This window comes from Sipha flava, unplaced genomic scaffold (assembly GCF_003268045.1).
Source record: "Sipha flava isolate LNK unplaced genomic scaffold, YSA_version1 38_pilon_pilon, whole genome shotgun sequence".
In the NCBI taxonomy this organism is placed as follows: domain Eukaryota; kingdom Metazoa; phylum Arthropoda; class Insecta; order Hemiptera; family Aphididae; genus Sipha; species Sipha flava.
The window spans coordinates 2,704,064-2,717,607 of NW_020273099.1; positions in this window are offsets into that span (position 1 = coordinate 2,704,064).

The window sequence follows — 13,544 nt, forward strand, 5'->3', positions numbered from 1 at the left end:
TACTTGGGGATAATCGTTCATAATTCAAAATATTTAATTTATTTTATGTTCATAAGAATAATTTTATTTTAACTATTACAAATACTATTAAGAACGAACAACAATGGTGTTAACGTTCATCGAATAACATTAAGCTTATAGAAATGGGGTGTGAATGTTTTTTTTTTTTCGTATACGCACTATGCAATACCATATAAGGATATTATTATTATTTTATATTATTAATTTATTACAATTTTATACACCAAAAAGTGAATGGTCTAAAAACTAATGTATAGTTTTCTTATACTAGTTGGTGTTTTGCACATTTGTTCTAAATTTTTTTTTGTATACTTGAATTATAATATATTATTACCCATATAATAAAATGGTATAATTTTAAATTATTATATTAATCAAATTTGTCTTGATTTATCAATTTGTTTTATAATAACGTTATTTTTTATAAAAATAAAATTTTTTGTTGAGTATAATATGTTATTTGTTTTGTTAAGAAGATACGAAAATATATTTAAATTCTAAATTATGATATCAGTTTCATTCTGGTCGTTTTGGTAACAACGTGTGTTGTATAATTAATAATTTATATAATAATATATTACAACTTCAATACAATAGAATAATTATTGTAATAAAAAAAAAATAGGATTCTGAACTATGATATTGGTTATAACAATTATTATCCATAGTATAATATGAATAAAATATTAAAAATGTAAGATGTATATGTCAGAGGACAAAAAATGTTTAGTTTTAAAGGGGTTTTATATAGGCAATATCAATAATAATATAAAATTAAATAATAATTCAATGTAAGATATAAGAATATTATAAAAGCTACACTATTTCAAACTTGATAATTAAACAACGTAGATAACTTGTTATTATATAACATTGTATGAATGTTCTGAAAGTTTACTTTGATTTTAATTATGCAAGTCAAGATTTAGTAAATATATTTTAAACTAGAAGTATCGAAAAATAAATTATAAATTTAAATAAATTAAACTAAAGTTTTTTCTGAATTTTTTTTTTTGTACATTGGCCATTCATACAGTTTATAATATACTGTGTATATTATATTAATACCAAATTCCCGTAAGAAAAAGATTAATAATAATCGTGTGTAAGAAATGTGTACGTTTTTGTATTTAAAAACTTTAAATTGTTATATTTGATTAAGTCTTATATTGAAGTTTGGTAAATTTTTGATTCCTAGTGAAAACAAACGTTTCCGGGAATTTCAAGTTAAATTTGTTAAAGTTCGACTTTTCCGTCTCTTTAAATGTTGTCAAATACAATGAAGAGTTGAAAATGTATTAAAAAAATATGTGATCAAGAGTTTTCTGGACGAAAATAACATGTGAAAATGTTGTAAGAACTATTCCAGATAGTATAGTTAACTATAGTTTAACAATAGTTACGAATTTTATTATTATTAAAAATATTTCATGGCGTAATTCTTAGGTTTAAATTTAATAAGTATAATGATATTAGTTGTTGTTAATATATCAACACAACTGAATCAATATTTATTGTATTTGTGTTAGCATATACAATGTATACAATATATATAAAAATACAAGTGATTAATGGACGTTAAATTTGAACAAATAATAATTGGATAATCATAATTTATAAGTGGAATCAATCTTTGTCGGCATAATTTAATAAACGTATTAATAGGAGTGTGGTTACAAAATGGTTAGCAAATACAGTTGGTGAATTAAAAATCATCACACTTTTGGGTTTATAATATGAAATAGATAACACTACTTCCCAAAAAAGATTAAGTGCCCCTTACAATATACTATGATACAATAGTAGATGCATTTATGATCAAGTAGATTCTGTTTACTACACCGTACAAAATAATATTAATTTTTAATACATACACAATAGACAATACATACGACAATTTGAGGAGTTCATTTAACCTGAGTTTTTGTTTTCAAAATCATTTAAACAATTATTTTGTTTCAATTCCTGGTTGTATGTAAAACATGTTTATTAGTTATTTATTATTGTTCAGTGCAATCGTAATGGTTTTAAATGTTTATTTCAAATTACAGATACTTTGTTTTGTAACAAAATGATTAAACATACATTATCGAACAAAGTATATGAATGTAAGATACACACGAAAAATCAAATATATTTCACCCATTGGATAGGTCACTATTCGAAGTAGATATTAGGGACGTGCAACATTTATTATATCAAATTTGAACGTGACAATTATCGTATTCTTTGTAGTAGCGCATCAAAAATTCGACGAACCACGATCATCGCGTTATATAGGCAAATTTCCTTTATAGTACACAGTTTATTTTACGATAATTAGTTTCGCAATAATGAAAGAAAAAGTATTTGAAAGACATAATGAGACTTAAATCAATACATTATGTTGGTAAAAAGTATTGTTGTCGGTCAAAAATCGGTCAAATTAATAAGAAAAAAATTATTATAATTTTCGAAATATGGATAATCACTTAACAGTAAAATAGTCGAATAGATTAAACGTTTAACGCAATATACAACATAAAATACCATATATATATCAACAATATATCTTTAAGGAAATGTTATTAATCTCTTAATATTATTATTATTATTATTTGATCGGAAGAAATGTGATAGCATTTATAAATGTTTATAAACATGTACAATGGCGGCTATTCTATACTTGAAGTGTATCGACGGATATACATAATTTTAGTGGGTGGCTGCGTGTTCGAATGTCTATGTATATAATATATATACAGAATTTTATAAAAAAGTTTTCGCATATTAAAAAAATTGATTTTGTTGGTGGCTGGGTGTCCACAAATTTTAGTAATTTGGATACACATGGTAAACTTACTGCAGCCGACTTTGAATATGTGTATCGAACAGTATTAATTTCGAGATGATATTGTGGTCAGTATTCAAAGAAATGTATTGATGATTACAATAACGTTGCTCTTCGGTTTGTATTCAGTAGTAATTTTAGAAAATATATAAATCGGTTTATAGCACTAATTTAATATCGTTTATGAAATTGTATCGTTTCATTTCACAATTTAAGCTTAATATGATTTTACGAAAATTATATAGTTACTGAAAAATAAAATCTCAGTTCAATACGAACGGCAAAAAACTAGTTAACACTGTTTACGCGTTATAAGTGAGTAAATTAGATTTTTCTTTATATATATAAAAAAAAAATGTATAGATTTTGGTTTTTTCGGTTCAAACACCAATTTGAAAAATTTTGTATTCTCGCGCATATCTTATTGTCACTTGAAAGATACGTGGTTTATTTCTCAAAGAATGACTGCTTTTTGTTTTACGAAGTACGAGAGCGATTGATGATTAATGAACAAAGTAGAGCGAGAATTGTCATTATTGTGGGAATAACGTGAATATTGTTCCTTCTCGAAGGTCACAAAAAAATATTCCCTTCTGTGTTGTTCGTACGTTTAAGTGAAATTGAATAGATAAACAGTTTCCGTGTTTACAACAGTCGGATGTGAGATATTAAGAATAAATAACAATAAGAATAAGATCTCGTTAAGTTAATTTGTCTGTAAAACGCATAAAAAAAAAAAAAAAAAAAATCCGAAGTCATTGTTATACTCCTGAAAATATTCTTAACCGCCAACGCGACCCATGAAATCGGGATTTCAGTCAGAGCTATGGATATGGTTTGCGAATCTGTGTCGCGCATAACGCAGATAGGTTATACACCTCACGACGAGCACTCCCGGCCGTCCCCTTGTTTGTTTTGAATTGTTTGAAAACGAAACGATTACGAGTCGGCTACCGCGGTACAAGAAAGTCGAAATCGGCGTACCGTTGTGCTCGCACGGACGAAACGAACACGCGCAGCGCGCGATACGCAACGCACTCCGCGCCCGTAGAATTAATTTTGCATCCGTACCGGGACGCGGACAAACGATAATTGTGTCGACACGTCTGCCGTCCGACATGCATTCCGTCGGAATTACCCGTCCGTCGGTGTGTTTCCATTCGATACACTCGGGCGTCGCGCACCCGTACAGGCGTCACTCGTTCATTAGTCCCCGGAGAGAGGTACAAATGAAAATCTTACGCGACCGCCGTCGGACCGCACCTGTCCGTGCACGTATCGGTTTTACGAGACGCGTCCGAGAGCCCCCGCCGACGCGGCCCGGTATCGTTGATACGGAACATTATTATCGTAGACGAGTTGGCCGTATATCACGTGCACCACGCGTCCCAATAGTGACGATCGGGGCTTATTCTAGAGCGCAGTCGGGCTTGTTTCATCTGGAAATGGTAGACGCGCGCTTGTAAATTGTTCTATACCTTTTAAATGCGTTGCAAACAGTGTAGCTTCTATGTGAAATAATTCAAAATGTACCTTTTATTAAATGCGTTACGTTTTAAATTACTTCGCATAGATGCTACACGCACTTATCATTTTTGACTATGACCCGACGGTATGTTTTGAGATCATAGTTCTATTTCGATAGGATTGTTTAAACAGAACGCGCTGTCGAGATAAAAATCCTTAGAATAATCCCTGGCGATGATAGTACCCGTTGAAGCCCGGGCCGCTCGTATCTTGCAACGGGTGTGCAGCGTATTATTTTTGATCGATTGGCATGATTCCGAAGCCTCCGGACAGCCGACGCGGTGATTTGATCAAGGCGCCGCGGCGTCGTTTGTCCGCACGTTCTACCCGCCCGACGCGTACACGAGTCATCGGCTGTGATTATTGTTCCGGTAACGATTTGGACACCGCGACCGCCGTAACCAGTGCAAAACATCATTCGGCGGTGGTCGAAAACCGCGCGGTACCGCCGTAGGCGTGCGCAGGAATTTTGTATCCGGTGTGCCATGAAGACAATTTGACCGCTTTCCTTTAATATTTTGCCATTTTTCATGGAGATCCTAATTTATTTTATCTGATTTTTACTGTTCGTAGTTTAAAATTTAAACCGACTTCCCGAATGAATAAAATTCGTAAAAAACGACCACGGGCCACAGGGCGTGCCACGGCACACCCTGGCACACCCTGTGAGCACGCCTATGAGTACCGCGGTCGTACTTGACGAACGCTTAGTCCATGCGGCTCGATGCAGGTCAGTGGTGCCACAACCCGCGGCTCGCGGGCCACATGTGGCCCTCGAAGGTAATCGATGTGGCCCGTCATAATTTTTTTAAAATGAAACAAAATATAAAAAATATTTAAAAAATAATTACAAAATACTTTTTTTTTTTTAATGTACTAATTTGATTTTCGAGCGTTTTCAAATAGAAATTCCACGATACAAGCCGTGTAATTGAAAAACCGTACTGATCAAATAAATGTGTACCTATTGCGTGTACCTCGATCTGTGATCTTTTCAGTAGTCGATAAAATATTTGAAAACACATTCAATGTGTACCTACGTGTACGTTGCATACCTACTTTGTGTGACAAAATAACATTATTAGATTAGTACTGATATTATTCGTACTATTATATTTGGTGGCCCGCTCAAAGATAATTGTTTACCAAAGTGGCCGCCGGGGAAAAAAGGTTGGACATCACTGATGTAGATTGTCTACGTCGCGTGGTCTGCAGAGGAAACTCGCAGTCGTGCGGCGTACACACGATATACATTACACAGCGTCAATGTATTTTTTAATCCCACGCGTACAGTACGATTTATCAAAATGTCATCGATCAAGCGCGTGCATACATATTTGCTGTTTTCTTCAACAAGATAACGTTGTTGCTTCGACCGCTAACGATTGTAATTAGGGTTTTAAAATTTTATGAAATTCATTTTCTTGAAATATTTCATTTCAATGTGAAATAAAAAAATAACAATATTGTATCTAAAACTTTATAGTTTCATTAACTTGCAAGTGGACACATTTTTATAAGCTGATTTATTGTACGAAACATAGAAAATATGTAACATATTCACATTTAGCGTAAAAGATATTTTAATAATCTATGGTGAATAGGGTACTCTTTAGATTTCTAGTTCTATTAAGAACATGTTATTTTTATTATTTCTAGTCGTGTTTATAACGAATGTGGCAATATAAAGTATTAAACGATTGAAACTATTGAAAATAACCGTATTAATGGATTTTAGGTTTTGATATTTATCTTTAGACCAATTTTTAAATATACATATATATTTAAATATATTTATTAATATTTATATAATATATATTTTTAAGAAGAGTGAAATTTTCAATTTGAAGTATTTCGAATTCAGAACCCTAGTTGTGATACACGCCCCATGCGTGTGCTAAACGTGGCCACGTTTACGTATATACGGTTCGTCATGCTATGGGATACTTTCGTATACTCGTACCTGTCGTGTATCGCACTCGACGCTCGCAATATCTGTACAAAATCGCACAGAAGATAAAAAGATAACTAAAAATATGGGTTTCCACAGAAGATTATATCAAGCCATTTAATCGTTCGAAATGCTCGAAGAAGTTTTGTATAATATTATACAAATACATTTGCACTGAAGTGAACTGTTAAAACTATATTGAACATATCCATTCGTTCCAATAATTGGAATGCATAGGCGTATAAATAAATAGATAATTTATCAACAATTTGGTTTACTTGATAAATCCTTAACGGTTTTTCGCGTTTAGAATTTACTACTTTAAATGATAATGGTGGTCAAAAAGTAACGAGTTTTTTTTTAAATGTTTACGATTCATACATGAACTGAAACTGAAACACGAGAACTTTCTTTATTATGTACACTAAAAACACGCATAAAATGAATTGCTTTTTTAATACGATAAGAATCTGAATATTTTTTATCGTTCTATCAATTTTATTCAAAGAAATGTGTTTCCTAAGTGACAAACACTATTTAAAAGCATACTTTTTAAATTATATTTTTTATTTTGTAAATTTAAATATAGTAATTTTACGATTTAAATAAAGTAAGTTTTTGATGTAAATTAATTTGTAGTAAGTATACCCAGTTAATATCAATGAAAAAACGGCAATTGATACATTGTGTTTTTAAAATAATTCTTTTCATCGGATACTTTATATTATTTTCATTTACTATCGAGCAGAAATATATTATTCGCGTAAAACGTGTCTATTTATAAAAATCCATTGTAAAATTTTTACTTATATTGTACATAATGAGCAATTTTCAGCTTACTATAATGTTGTAGAATAAAAGCTTATAATAATAATATAAAAATGAAATACCTTTATATATATAATACTATTGTTCATAATTATATAAAATACAAGTATTTAAAATAAACTAAAATTATCATTATTGCACCGTTTAGTTCTCCTCATAAAATTGAAAAAAAATTTTTTAAAAATAAAAACTATTAAGTTATATTTGAGGAAAAACACTTATTTATTCCGTATTAGATTTTGAGTGAAACGAGGAATGTATTAGATTTACCACTTGAATCTGAAGTGAAATTTTCTTAAATTTCAGATGTCTTTTTTTTTTTTTTCGTTGCATAAGTGAGTAAGTGATCTCATTCACTCAGAATCGTTTTTTCGAAAGAAATGATGTATTGGTTTCAAGTTTAAAATAACGATGTTAAAACATCAACCACTCTTTGAGTTAATATCATAATATCATAATCACCTCTATAATTTAAACTATCTGATGATAATTAACACACATAATTATGCTGTTACTAGCACTTATTTGAAGTAGATTTATTTTTTTCCTTCTCCATCCCAGGAATGAACTAATGATTAAATTCCTTGAAACAACATAATCATATATTGAACGTACGTATGGTTTTTAACACAGTGCACGAAATAGGATGATACAATTATTTCGGAATAATTAATAATCTGATCTCACCGCGCGGTGTGCGATGCGCGACGTATATATCATTAATCGCCACTATAAAGCTGTATGAATACGCGCGCACGCGTTTCCTCCGCATCACGAGCTGATACATATTTAATATTTGTGCATTTAAAAAGTAGGTTGTTGTTGTATATACTGTATCACCTTTTATATTCGGAAACGATTTTTAAGAGAACCATTTTCAAGATTAATTAGGCCGTCCGTCTTTTATATTTCCTCGCAACACAAACGTAAGGACGCAAACATTTTTTATATTATATTATTTATGAAAAGTGAAATTTTTAAACGATTTACGGATGAAATACACTCCGTTCACGATTAAACGATTTAATGGAAGACGCCTCTAAGAACTATACGCATTGTTTGATCTCGAGCAAAGGAATATTGTTATAAAAAAAATAAAAAAATGATGATATACTTTGTGTAATGTATTCCATTTGTCAAAACGTACCGAGTGAAACGATGCCCACCTGATTTCGTTTCATTTGGTCTGAGAATTAAAAACCCTCGAATAAATAAATTTTAAATCCTTCATCAGAATTTAAAATTTAATTAGAGTTAGCGGGTAATGATGACTTATTTCCGAGTAATCGAATACGAGTTTAGATTTGAACCTATTTTAAATTTATAAATTAGTTTACAGGTACTGACGGATCAATTCTAAAGACAAAAAATTATACTATTGAAATAAAATATAAATTATATTATTGATTACTACGATTATTAAACCAGATAGTTATTATCATGTAGCTGAAATTAATACTCGTAATGCTATAAAAGTACTTTTAAAATAGATTATGTAGTGATAGATTGTTTACTAATAAACAATTGATTATTTGTTTTCACGTTAATATACAATTAAATCAAATGATTAATACAATATAATGTAACTTCTTACAAAAAACACTATTACTACATCACAAAATTTGTGAAAACCGCTGGAAATAGCCAATTTCCGTGTACGATAGTATAGTGTATGTTATTCTCGTATTGGAAAAAGCAAAGCAATAAAATTATACTTTTTATAGGAACAGAAGAAGATTGTAAACCCAAATAACTATAATGAATCATTAAAATACATAATTTTGATTGGTGTTGGGTTGATATGGTTAATAAATTCATTATAGATGTCTTGATTTATTGTATTTTGTATTAATTATATTCCAATAAAAAAAAATATATATATATATTTATGATCAGTTATAACTTTATAATATTTTAATACATTTAATAAAAATTATAATTTTTCAGGATAAGAATAAATACATAAAAAATAAAAACTCGAAATAATTTAATTAATGTTATAGGCACAAATATTACCAACAAAACGAACGTTAAAAACGTTTTAAAAATCAAACACAATTAAATATTTATGTGACGGAAAAGATCATCTCGCTTCTCTCAACTCGGCACTGTTATTATTTACTTTTTGTTTAATGTATTATGTATTTTATTTTGATAAATTATATTGTAATAGCGATTAATCATTGTACAATCGAAAGCGGTTTTGACCAAAACTATTATCAACACGATATTTATGTAAAGTTTTAAGTGATCGCAAATGTCTTTTACTATTGTTACTATTGAAACGCATTATATGACGAACTACAGTATACGGTACCTCGTATTGGATCGAAATTCAATAACAACATATCACAATATAAGTTTTTATTGTTTCGTCACCAGGTCGGGAATTATATGTTCGGTAAAACATTTGAAACATCAATATCAATAATCGGATAACCACGTCAAATCACGGCGCGTTGTATAGTTCGGTGCTCGTAGGTACTCGGATGGACAACACATACTCTCGAAAACGAATGAGTCTCAAACGTCAAAAAATTGATGTCGTACACGAGTTTTCGAACATTCTCCCCGACAAAACAATATAATATAAATCTTCGTGTAACGGATAATGCACTCTCCGACGGAGGCGGTTTCGACGTGCGCGAATCGTGTACAATATTATCGTAATGTAAACGAATCGGTCCGACTTTCACCCTCCGTAAAGCGAACGAAGAAAAACCAACGACGAGCAATAATAATGATAATAATAATAAGCATATAGTGATGCGACGAAAACGCAGTGACGATGTGCCGTGCTGGCGCACTAGAAATACACACGTAGTACATGTACTTTTATTCGTTTGTGAATTTGTTTTTTCGACGATTGGAAACCGTATACTACGCGCCATTTGCATTTTTCCATCTCGTGGTCGGTTTTTATTCACGATCTGCACCGCGATAATATGTACCGCGTGTTCACTGCAAACATTATACGCGCGTTACACACCGTGTCATTCATACGTACGGGATAGTTATATTGCAACATAACGATGCAATTGTGAAAAATAAGATGAAAAATAAAAAATAAATCCCGCGCGATTTCTCATGTACACACGTCGTCGAAAACATCGTTTTCGTAACTGATGTTCCTCCCTTCGATGGAACAATATATATATATAGGTATACAGTAGGGTTTCGATGGTTTGAAATTCAAACGTTAAATATTCATAATTTTAAATTTTAAATTTAGCGAAAGCTCGAGTTATCGAGGGGAAAATAAAATAATTAGTAGAGTAAGGGTGTTGAACATTTTTTTTTCGCAATACGTATTTCTTGTTTGATTTATTATTCATAGGAATTATACGCATAATACGTAAATATTAATTATTTATACAAATATTTAATGAAAGTCGGTACACGAAAACTTAAGGTAACATATTTTTTTATCACCGGCTTCAACAGTCGTGATCAATTATTTTTTGTCGAAGAAAAATTAACACTTATACTTTGCAGGACTTGTTTACAGACAAACTTACTCGCTAACGATAACTGTTCGCTTATGGCTGAAGTTTATAGTGGAGATAAATGATAAATATTACGACTATATAGAATTGGTTATAGAAATATAGGAAATTATAAAATATATTACAAAACATACGGTATGATAAATCAAATTTCATTATAGACCATTGGCATCGTTATCTTTCGATGCTTAAATTACATACTTAGTTTTTACTGAGTACGGACATAAATTATAGTTAAATTAATTTTTACTAATTTGTATTAAATTAATAACCTCGACATTTAGAAAATCTGACTTTTTTCCAATTGTAGAGTGTTTATCACCGTCTTATACTATTATATTCAGTTTAACGAGGGAGCCGAAATGCACATGTATTTTTCGAATCGTAGAGGTGTATTCAAGATAGCAAACGGTTAGCTTGACTTGTAAAGGTTTTCGAACCATCGGAAATATACTGTAAATATGTTATTCGGATGCGTTTTAAAATATTAGAGAACGTACGTGATCTTTATTGATACGTGCCGACACCTTCGAACGGACGATGGGTATCGTATAGGATTTCTGACACCAATCCCGATAGAGCATAGGTAGAGTAGTAATAACCTGTCTGAAGATAATTTGTAAATAGTTATTTTGCAGCTAATGCGCGACTCGTCCGCAGTTACCGTTTTGTTTTTCGCGCGCTATAATGTGTACGCACATAATAATAATAATAATAACAATAATAATAATAATAATAATAATAATAATAATAATAGCGGTGCACTGATTTTCTCGGCGGAAAAGAGGCGTGCGCGTTGCGTTCGTTCAGAAATTCAACCTAAATCCCAGTGAAAACGGCGACGGTCGACAATAAGCGTGCGTGTGATTTCCCGAAAAAACGATATTAATAATGAAAAATATTAAAAAATAATGATGATAATAGTAATAATATAATAGCGGCCGCGGACCTCAACAAAAGAACTCGCAACTCATCGACGACGCCGCCGCCGTTTATTGTCGCCGTGGGGCTTCGCGATTCGTGAAGTTGATCGCTACGTACAAACTCGTATTGTTTAAACGATCTACGGACCCGTCCAGTTATTACCCACAATAATGCACAAGGATCGCGGAACATTAAGCGCCGCCGTATGCCGCGACCAAACTTACGACGGGAATAGGTCGTCATCGTCGTCGTTAAACGTCTAATCGCGCTCGCGGCATGTACGATAGACACATTCGACGATATTTTCTAGATGATTGTCTACCGCATTACGAACGATTTCCCAGGATCACTGAGGCAACGCCACTGGAACACGCGAAGATCAACGGGATGATCCGTTAACGGGAGTTGTACCGCGCTGGTGAACGGGCACCGTATGGTCCGTGTCGATAACGCTTGTACGTTTAACGTTTTGGTAAACTGTTACAAACGGTTAGATTTGTTCTACGTTCAACTGCGACCGCTATTTACGTTTTCGGACACGTTTATCCGACGAATACGAACTACATTACATTTTATTGTATGTGGTGCGGAACATAACGTTATGTATGGTACTCCCGTGTTTTCTCAAAACGACTTCCGATGTATATCATCGATAAATCCTTTCATCGGTCAGTCCGATGAGGATCTAGGTTCACTATAGGAACCGTTGGACACGGGCGGATAAATAGTGTACAATTTAGTCTCAGCCAACTAGCATAACCGGCCAAATCATTTTCGTGAAACAGGCCCGCTGAAATCATTATAAATATAACGTAAATATTGCGATACTGCTGCGTAAATAAATGACGGCGAACAATTAATTCTTAACTCGTACGGGTTTCATTCGTTTTTAATTTACATTTGTATTTGCGCAAAAAACGAAACCAGCTGAAAGTTAATCCACCGCGTTTGGTGATGATTACACCACCTCGACCAGTTCATTGATGGGTCGAGCGGTGTCAACTCGCCCAGAAGAATATATAATAATATAACGTTCTAAGCTTTCAAGTCACAGGGAACGGAATTAATTATACATGAGAACAATTGTGTCGGGATTTTTGGAGTCGCCAAGAGATCCATCCGGGTAAGTAAGTACCAAAGAGTACAATTATTTTGTGTGCTATATAAAAAACTCGCGGAAATCGGTCTAAAGTAAATCATCCGCGGCCTTATTGGAACATCCGCGTCGTCGTCTTCGTCTGTTTTCGACCTACATCCGACACATGCGTGTAACGGCCTTGCGAGCGTTGTCTTTTCACGTCCAGGATATGATGGTGAAAATAATGCAAAATCAGCGTATTGTGTTATTCGCGCGCGCATACAATACGTTCGAGGTCCTGGCTGCTGCGGCCCGGCGCGATGGGAACTAATATTCGCGCACGCATAACACTCAAGATGTATTATAAATATCATGTAGTGTTGCTACGGATGTGTGTGTGTGCAAGTGTGTGTTATATTATACAGAGCCGCGTCCGGTTCGAGACGAATCGGCAGAAAATACCATACACCGCGCCCATTAGACTGGATGAAAGGAAATCTTTCCAGCGAAGAAAACGATATTTAATAACCGACTCGGTAATTTTCGCCTGCCCGACAATGCTGTAAGAAACTCGGTCGGTGTTTTTTTTATTTGTTTCTTTTGACCGGACGAAAAAAATAAAATAAAATAAAATAAAATAAATAAATAAAACGCTGACGGATGGACATTTTCAAAAAACAATACGTCACGACAAAACACACACGCACATTCGTTCGTATACGTTCGTTCGTACACATCATACATGATGAATACAAGCGTCAACGGGGCTCGAAATGTGTGTGTGTGTGTGTGTGTGTGTGCGTGTACGTTTCTGATGTCTATTATTATTACTATTATTATTATTATTATTATTATTATTATTATTATTATTATTATTAT